The sequence below is a fragment of the Nerophis ophidion genome, linkage group LG06 (genome assembly GCF_033978795.1).
Source record: "Nerophis ophidion isolate RoL-2023_Sa linkage group LG06, RoL_Noph_v1.0, whole genome shotgun sequence".
Classification (NCBI taxonomy): Eukaryota; Metazoa; Chordata; class Actinopteri; order Syngnathiformes; family Syngnathidae; genus Nerophis; species Nerophis ophidion.
The window spans coordinates 48,244,414-48,254,413 of NC_084616.1; positions in this window are offsets into that span (position 1 = coordinate 48,244,414).

Here is a 10,000-nt window from a genome sequence, read left to right on the forward strand (position 1 = left end):
CGGAGATTCCTCGACCCGTGCACAAACTCACGAGACCAGGAAACCCCGCAGCAACTGCTGCTAGCCATAAACTAATCCATACATCATTTAGCAAATAAAACTCCGTTTTTTACAACAATTTGATAAAACAAAAATACGGGAATTCAACCCGCATGCTTAACAGCATGCCACAAAACAGTGTGCACTTTATAAAATACTTAAAGAGTGACAAGCAAAAAGTTTCTAAAAAAAAATAAAGGGAGAGAGACATAAACGTGCAGGAGTCAGTGCTCACTGAAGCTGGTCGCACAGGTGCAGCGCTAGGCTGACCATATCGTCCAAGTCATAGTCACAGTCCTAGTCCAAGCCCTAGTAAAAGTCATTGTCCTAGTCCTAGCCCTCGTCCAAGTCATAGTCACAGTCATAGTCATAGTCATTATCCAAGTCTGAATCCTAGTCTTAGTCCTAGTCATACTCCTAGTCCAAGTCCTAGTCCTAGTCATTGTCATACTCCTAGTTCCAGTCGTAGTCATAGCCCAAGTCCTAGTCGTAGTCCAACACCAAGTCCACGGCTAGCACCAAGTCCTCGGCTGGCACCAGTACCTGCACCTCGGCTGGCACCAGTACCTGCACCTCTGCTGGCACCAGTACCTGGACCTTGGCTGGCACCAGTACCTGCACCTGCTCCTCGGCTGGCACCAGTACCTGCACCTGCTCCTCGGCTGGTACCAGTACCTGCACCTGCTCCTCGGCTGGTACCAGTACCTGCACCTACTCCTCGGCTGGCACCAGTACCTGTACCTCGGCTGGCGTCAGTACCAGTTCCTGCTCCTCGGCTGGCTCAAGCTCCAGTTCCTGCTCCTCGGCTGACACGCCAAGCTTCGTCGCCTGCGCCGTCTGCTGCTGCATCCACGCCTGACTCGTCTGCTGCTGCGTCCACACCTGGCACGTCCGTGGCTGCGTCCACGCCTGACACGTCCGTGGCTGCGTCCACGCCTGACTCGTCCGCTGCTGCTTCCAAGCATGCCACGACGGCACCGACGTGCCCACATCCACGTCGACCACGGATGTGTTCGCTCCCGGGTCGTCTGCCTCGCCAAGTGTGCCCACCTCCCTGTCGGACTCGGATGTAGCCGCTTGCCTGCTGCAGCGGCATTCCACTCGTCGACGTCACTTGACTTGTCCTCTGTGGATTCGGGGACACACGACCCGTCTAGCCGCCACTGTGTCCTCCCCCCGCGATCCGTTCACGTTTTAACTTTGTTATTGTATGTGTGGGGGGGGGTTTCAATATTTTTGGGACATCTGGGATCTGTCCCTTTCAGGGGGGGGGGATATGTTATGATCCGCCGCCCGGATCATACATTATTTGGTTTTTGAGTTCTTTTGTATATCTTGTTTGTTCTTGGACTCTTCCGATTCTTAGTTGGTACACTTCTGTGTTTGTTCCGTTACCATGGTTTCGTATTTGTTCCACCTGCTACTTTCGGTTTACGCGCACCTGTGTTTTGATTTTTTCCTGTATTTAAGCATGCCTTCTCCCTTTAAGTCTGGATCCTTTGTTTGCTCTATGCAACACTCACGTGGCATCACTTTTGAACTCTGTTTTCTATGCTAAGTTTCACCTTAGCGTCTTGTGCGCTCGGCGCGTATATTTGGACTCTTTGACTCAGTGCTACGTATTAGCGTTAGCTTCCCGTGCATTCGGCACGTGTTTTCTTTTGTTCGGTTTGTCTGTTCTGTACCTAGTGTTATTTGTTATTAAATCACCTTACCTTCACGTTGTTGTCCGGAGTGTCCATGTTAGCACTGGAGGAATGATCTCGCAGTAAAATGCAACCCCCACGCGACAATATTTATATATATATGTATGTATGTATGTATGTATGTGTATGTATTTATATGTAAATACGTATATATGTATGTATATGAATATATATGTATATGTGTATATATGTACAATATATGTATATATTTACATATGTATGTATGTATGTATATGTATATTTGTAAATATGTGTACGTATATATGTAAGTATATATTTATGTACTGTATATATGTATGTTTAAAATGTTTAAAAATGTGTGTGTATGTATGTATGTTTGTATGTATTTATATATATATATATACATATATATATATATATATATATATATATATATATGTGTATATGTATGTATATGTATGTATGTATGTATTCATATGTATATATGTATATATATGTGTGTGTGTATATATATATATATATATATATGTGTGTATATGTATGTATATGTATGTATGTATGTATTCATATGTATATATGTATATATATGTGTGTGTGTGTGTATATATATATATATATATATATATATATATATATATATGTATATATGTAGATATGTATGTATATGTATATATGTGTGTATATATATGTATATGCATGTATATATGTATATGCATGTATATATGTATATGCATGTATATATATATGTATGCATATATATATATATATATATATATACATATATATATATATATATATATATATATATATATATATATATATATATATTGAATATGCATGTACACATACATGTATGTATATGTGTATTAATATGTACAAAATATGTATATGTTTATGTACGTGTATGTATTTATATCTATATATGTATATCCATGTACGTATGTATATGTATGTATATGCATTTTAGGTATAGGTATTTTTCCGAGATGGCGGCGCCCGGACGGGCTGCGTCCTCGCGGAGCTCCTGCTAAAGATGAAACATTTGGCAGAAATACCGGACAATTCCACAGACTTTATGGCTGGCTCACATCGTGGTCACTCCGTGATCACGTACGACCGCCAGACACTTATGGATGTGGACATATCGGGCCGTTTTGGACTGATAGACGCGTGCGTGCTAAACATGCTAACTAGCATGGGAATACGTCGGCGGCTACATCCAGCGGCCTGTGAAGCAGGGGAGTATAGTAGCAGCGGGGGCCGTCTACGGAGCAGACGCCAGCGGTGTGATCGGAAACGCGGATGTCGAGCGGGGCTAAAAACAAAGCAGAAGGCTAATCCCCACAGAACACCACTTCCCTCCATCCTGCAGCCAGATTTAAATGGAAAATGCGAGACCACTGGTCTGGGTAAGGAGTCAGTTAAATTAGAACACGTTTTTTCTGCTTTGAGTGTTTCAGAGTTGGACATGTGTGTTACTGAGGTGGCTAACTATGATGCGTGCAGTTTATCAAAGCAACAAACAAACCATCGGAAAATCCCCGTTACTGAGGTGGCTAACCATGATGCGTGCAGTTTATCAAAGCAACAAACAAACAATCGGAAAATTCCTGTCGTATCAATTCCTAGATATGGTCGTAACTATACTAAATGCACTGGGCATAATAAACACAACATTATTAATATTGCTACTACGGATAATTTGATCAAAAACTCCCTAAAACAGCCCACTACCTATAATATAGGTTTTTTAAACATAAGATCATTGTCTCCCAAAACGTTATTAGTTAATGATATTATCAGAGACAACAATCTTAACGTCATCGGTCTCAGCGAAACCTGGCTTAAACCAAACGACTTTTTTGCGCTAAATGAGGCATGTCCTCCTAACTTTACACATGCGCATATTGCCCGTCCGCTTAAAAGGGGTGGGGGGGTCGCACTAATATACAACGAAAACTTTAACCTTAGTCCTAACATAAATAATAAATATAAATCGTTTGAGGTGCTTACTATGAAGTCTGTCACAACGCTGCCTCTACACCTGGCTGTTATCTACCGCCCTCCAGGGCCCTATTCGGACTTTATCAATGAATTCTCAGAGTTCATTGCTGATCTAGTGACACACGCCGATAATATAATCATAATGGGGGACTTTAATATCCATATGAATACCCCATCGGACCCACCGTGCGTAGCGCTCCAGACTGTAATTGATAGCTGTGGTCTCACACAAATAATAAATGAACCCACGCATCGCAACGGTAATACGATAGACCTAGTGCTTGTCAGGGGTATCACCGTCTCCAAAGTTACGATACTCCCGTATACTAAAGTATTGTCCGATCATTACCTTATAAAATTCGAGGTTCAGACGCATGTTCGTCAAACTAATAATAATAATAACTGCTATAGCAGCCGCAACATTAATACATCCACAACGACAACTCTTGCTGACCTACTGCCCTCGGTTATGGCACCATTCCCAAAGTATGTGGGAAATAAAAACAATCCTAAATTTTTGTTTAGTACGGTAGCATCGCTAACCCAACAAGGGACCCCTTCCAGTAGCTCAACCCACTTAGCTGATGACTTTATGCAATTCTTTAGTAAGAAAATTGAAGTCATTAGAAAGGAGATTAAAGACAATGCGTCCCAGCTACAACGGGGTTCTATTAACACTGATACGATGGTATATACGGCGGATACTGCCCTCCAAAATAGTTTCTCTCGTTTTGAGGAAATAACATTAGAGGAATTGTTACAACGTGTAAATGGAATAAAACAGACAACATGCTTACTTGACCCTCTTCCTGGGAAACTGATCAAGGAGCTCTTTGTATTATTAGGTCCATCAGTGCTAAATATTATAAACTTATCACTCTCCTCGGGCACTGTTCCCCTAGCATTCAAAAAAGCGGTTATTCATCCTCTTCTTAAAAGACCTAACCTCGATCCTGACCTCATGGTAAACTACCGACCGGTGTCTCACCTTCCCTTTATTTCAAAAATCCTTGAAAAAATTGTTACGGAGCAGTTAAATGAACACTTAGCGTCTAACAATCTATGTGAAACCTTTCAATCCGGTTTCAGAGCAAATCACTCCACGGAGACAGCCCTCGCAAAAATGACTAATGATCTATTGCTAACGATGGATTCTGATGCGTCATCTATGTTGCTGCTCCTCGATCTTAGCGCTGCTTTCGATACCGTCGATCATAATATTTTATTAGAACGTATCAAAACACGAATTGGTATGTCAGACTTAGCCCTGTCTTGGTTTAACTCTTATCTTACTGATAGGATGCAGTGTGTCTCCCATAACAATGTGACCTCGGACTACGTTAAGGTAACGTGTGGAGTTCCCCAGGGTTCGGTCCTTGGCCCTGCACTCTTCAGCATCTACATGCTGCCGCTAGGTGACATCATACGCAAATACAGTGTTAGCTTTCACTGTTATGCTGATGACACCCAACTCTACATGTCCCTAAAGCTGACCAACACGCCGGATTGTAGTCAGCTGGAGGCGTGTCTTAATGAAATTAAACAATGGATGTCCGCTAACTTTTTGCAACTCAACGCCAAAAAAACGGAAATGCTGATTATCGGTCCTGCTTGACACCGAACTCTATTTAATAATACAACTCTAACATTTGACAACCAAACAATTAAACAAGGCGACACGGTAAAGAATCTGGGTATTATCTTCGACCCAACTCTCTCCTTTGAGGCACACATTAAAAGCGTTACTAAAACGGCCTTCTTTCATCTCCGTAATATCGCTAAAATTCGCTCCATTCTGTCCACTAAAGACGCTGAGATCATTATCCATGCGTTTGTTACGTCTCGCCTCGACTACTGTAACGTATTATTTTCGGGTCTCCCCATGTCTACCATTAAAAGATTACAGTTGGTACAAAATGCGGCTGCTAGACTTTTGACAAGAACAAGAAAGTTTGATCACATTACGCCTGTACTGGCTCACCTGCACTGGCTTCCTGTGCACTTAAGATGTGACTTTAAGGTTTTACTACTTACGTATAAAATACTACACGGTCTAGCTCCATCCTATCTTGCCGATTGTATTGTACCATATGTCCCGGCAAGAAATCTGCGTTCAAAGGACTCCGGCTTGTTAGTGATTCCCAAAGCCCAAAAAAAGTCTGCGGGCTATAGAGCGTTTTCCGTTCGGGCTCCAGTACTCTGGAATGCCCTCCCGGTAACAGTTCGAGATGCCACCTAAGTAGAAGCATTTAAGTGTCACCTTAAAACTCATTTGTATACTCTAGCCTTTAAATAGACTCCCTTTTTAGACCAGTTGATCTGCCGTTTCTTTTCTTTTTCTTCTATGTCCCACTCTCCCCTGTGGAGGGGGTCCGGTCCGATCCGGTGGCCATGTACTGCTTGCCTGTGTATCGGCTGGGGACATCTCTGCGCTGCTGATCCGCCTCCGCTTGGGATGGTTTCCTGCTGGCTCCGCTGTGAACGGGACTCTCGCTGCTGTGTTGGATCCGCTTTGGACTGGACTCTCGCGACTGTTTCGGATCCATTATAGATTGAACTTTCACAGTATCATGTTAGACCCGCTCGACATCCATTGCTTTCCTCCTCTCTAAGGTTCTCATAGTCATTATTGTCACCGACGTCCCACTGGGTCATTATTGTCACCGATGTCCCACTGGGTGTGAGTTTTCCTTGCCCTTATGTGGGCCTACCGAGGATGTCGTGGTGGTTTGTGCAGCCCTTTGAGACACTAGTGATTTAGGGCTATATAAGTAAACATTGATTGATTGATGATTGATATATGTATGTACATGTATATTTGTATATATGTGTATGTATGTATGTATTTAAGTATGTATACATATACGTATGTGTGTAAGTATTTTATTTATATATGTGTGTATATATATGTATACATATATAAATATATGTGTATATACTGTATGTATATGTATATATGTGTGTATGTATGTACATGCATGTATATATGTTTATGTATGTATACATATATATATATGTATGTATATATATGTGTATATATATGTATGTATGTATATATACATATATATATATATATATAATATATATATACATACATATATATGTATGTGTATATATATATGTATGTATATATGTATGTATATATATACATACATATATATGTATGCATATATATGTATGTATATATATATGTATATATATGTATGTATATATATATGTTTGTATATATATATATATATATATATATATATATATACATATATACACACATATATATATATATATATATATATATATATATATATATATATATATATATATATATATATATATATATATACATATATACACACATATATATATGTGTATTTACCGTGTCGCCTTGTTTAATTGTTTGGTTGTCAAATGTTAGAGTTGTATTATTAAATAGAGTTCGGTGTCTAGCAGGACCGATAATCAGCATTTCCGTTTTTTTGGCGTTGAGTTGCAAAAAGTTAGCCGACATCCATTGTTTAATTTCATTAAGACACGCCTCCAGCTGACTACAATCCGGCGTGTTGGTCAGCTTTAGGGGCATGTAGAGTTCGGTGTCATCAGCATAACAGTGAAAGCTAACACCGTATTTGCGTATGATGTCACCTAGCGGCAGCATGTAGATGCTGAAGAGTGCAGGGCCAAGGACCGAACCCTGGGGAACTCCACACGTTACCTTAACGTAGTCCGAGGTCACATTGTTATGGGAGACACACTGCATCCTATCAGTAAGATAAGAGTTAAACCAAGACAGGGCTAAGTCTGACATACCAATTCGTGTTTTGATACGTTCTAATAAAATATTATGATCGACGGTATCGAAAGCAGCGCTAATATTGAGGAGCAGCAACATAGATGACGCATCAGAATCCATCGTTAGCAATAGATCATTAGTCATTTTTGCGAGGGCTGTCTCCGTGGAGTGATTTGCTCTGAAACCGGATTGAAAGGTTTCACATAGATTGTTAGACGCTAAGTGTTCATTTAACTGCTCCGTAACAATTTTTTCAAGGATTTTTGAAATAAAGGGAAGGTGAGACACCGGTCGGTAGTTTACCATGAGGTCAGGATCGAGGTTAGGTCTTTTAAGAAGAGGATGAATAACCGCTTTTTTGAATGCTAGGGGAACAGTGCCCGAGGAGAGTGATAAGTTTATAATATTTAGCACTGATGGACCTAATAATACAAAGAGCTCCTTGATCAGTTTCCCAGGAAGAGGGTCAAGTAAACATGTTGTCTGTTTTATTCCATTTACACGTTGTAACAATTCCTCTAATGTTATTTCCTCAAAACGAGAGAAACTATTTTGGAGGGCAGTATCCGCCGTATATACCATCGTATCAGTGTTAATAGAACCCCGTTGTAGCTGGGACGCATTGTCTTTAATCTCCTTTCTAATGACTTCAATTTTCTTACTAAAGAATTGCATAAAGTCATCAGCTGAGTTGGTTGAGCTACTGGAAGGGGTCCCTTGTTGGGTTAGCGATGCTACCGTACTAAACAAAAATTTAGGATATTTTTTATTACGGTGGATGAGATTTGAGTAATATTTAGCTTTAGCTAAGGTAAGCATGCGTTTATAAGTTATTAAACCATCGCTCTATGCTTGATGGTGCACCTCAAGTTTAGTCGTGCGCCATTTGCGTTCCAGCTTTCTACATAATAATTTCTGAGCTCTAGTTTCTTCTGTAAACCACGGGGTGCGCTTTTTTGGAGCCTTTTTTAACTTTAGCGGTGCTATGTTATCAATGGTTTCGCGCAGGGCGTCGTTAAAGTTGTTAGTGAGGTTATCAATAGAGCCCACATACTTTGGGAATGGTGCCATTACCGAGGGCAGTAGGTCAGCAGGAGTTGTCGTTGTGGCTGTACTAATGTTGCGGCTGCTATAGCAGTTATTATTATTGTTAGTTTGACGAACATGCGTCTGAACCTCGAATTTTATAAGGTAATGATCGGACAATACTTTAGTATACGGGAGTATCGTAACTTTGGAAACGGTGATACCCCTGACAAGCACTAGGTCTATTGTATTACCGTTGCGATGCGTGGGTTCATTTATTATTTGTGTGAGACCACAGCTATCAATTACAGTCTGGAGCGCTACGCACGGTGGGTCCGATGGGGTATTCATATGGATATTAAAGTCCCCCATTATGATTATATTATCGGCGTGTGTCACTAGATCAGCAACGAACTCTGAGAATTCATTGATAAAGTCCGAATAGGGCCCTGGGGGGCGGTAGATAACAGCCAGGTGTAGAGGCAGCGGTGTGACAGACCTCATAGTAAGCACCTCAAACGATTTATATTTATTATTTATGTTAGGACTAAGGTTAAAGTTTTCGTTGTATATTAGTGCGACCCCCCCCACCCCTTTTAAGCGGACGGGCAATATGTGCATGTGTAAAGTTAGGAGGACATGCCTCATTTAGCGCAAAAAAGTTGTTTGGTTTAAGCCAGGTTTCGCTGAGACCGATGACGTGATGACGTTAAGATTGTTGTCTCTGATAATATCATTAACTAATAACGTTTTGGGAGACAATGATCTTATGTTTAAAAAACCTATATTATAGGTAGTGGGCTGTTTCAGGGAATTTTTGATCAAATTATCCGTAGTAGCAATATTAATAATGTTGTGTTTATTATGCCCAGTGCATTTAGTATAGTTACGACCATATCTAGGAATTGATACGACAGGAATTTTCCGAATGTTTGATTGTTGCTTTGATAAACTGCACGCATCATGGTTAGCCACCTCAGTAACGGGAATTTTCCGATTGTTTGTTTGTTGCTTTGATAAACTGCACGCATCATGGTTAGCCACCTCAGTAACGGGGATTTTCCGATTGTTTGTTTGTTGCTTTGATAAACTGCACGCATCATAGTTAGCCACCTCGGTAAAACACATGTCCAACTCTGAAACATTCAAAGCAGAAAAAACGTGTTCTAATTTAACTGACTCCTTACCCAAACCAGTAGTCTCGCATTTTCCATTAAAATCCGTCTTCAGGATGGAGGGAAGTGGTGTTCTGTGGGGATTAGCCTTCTGCTTTGTTTTTAGCCCCGCTCGACATCCGCGTTTCCGATCACACCGCTGGCGTCTGCTCCGTAGACGGCCCCCGCTGCTACTAGACTCCCCTGCTTCACAGGCCGCTGGATGTAGCCGCCGACGTATTCCCATGCTAGTTTGCACGTTTAGCACGCACGCGTCTATCAGTCCAAAACGGCCCGATATGTCCACATCCAGAAGTGTCTGG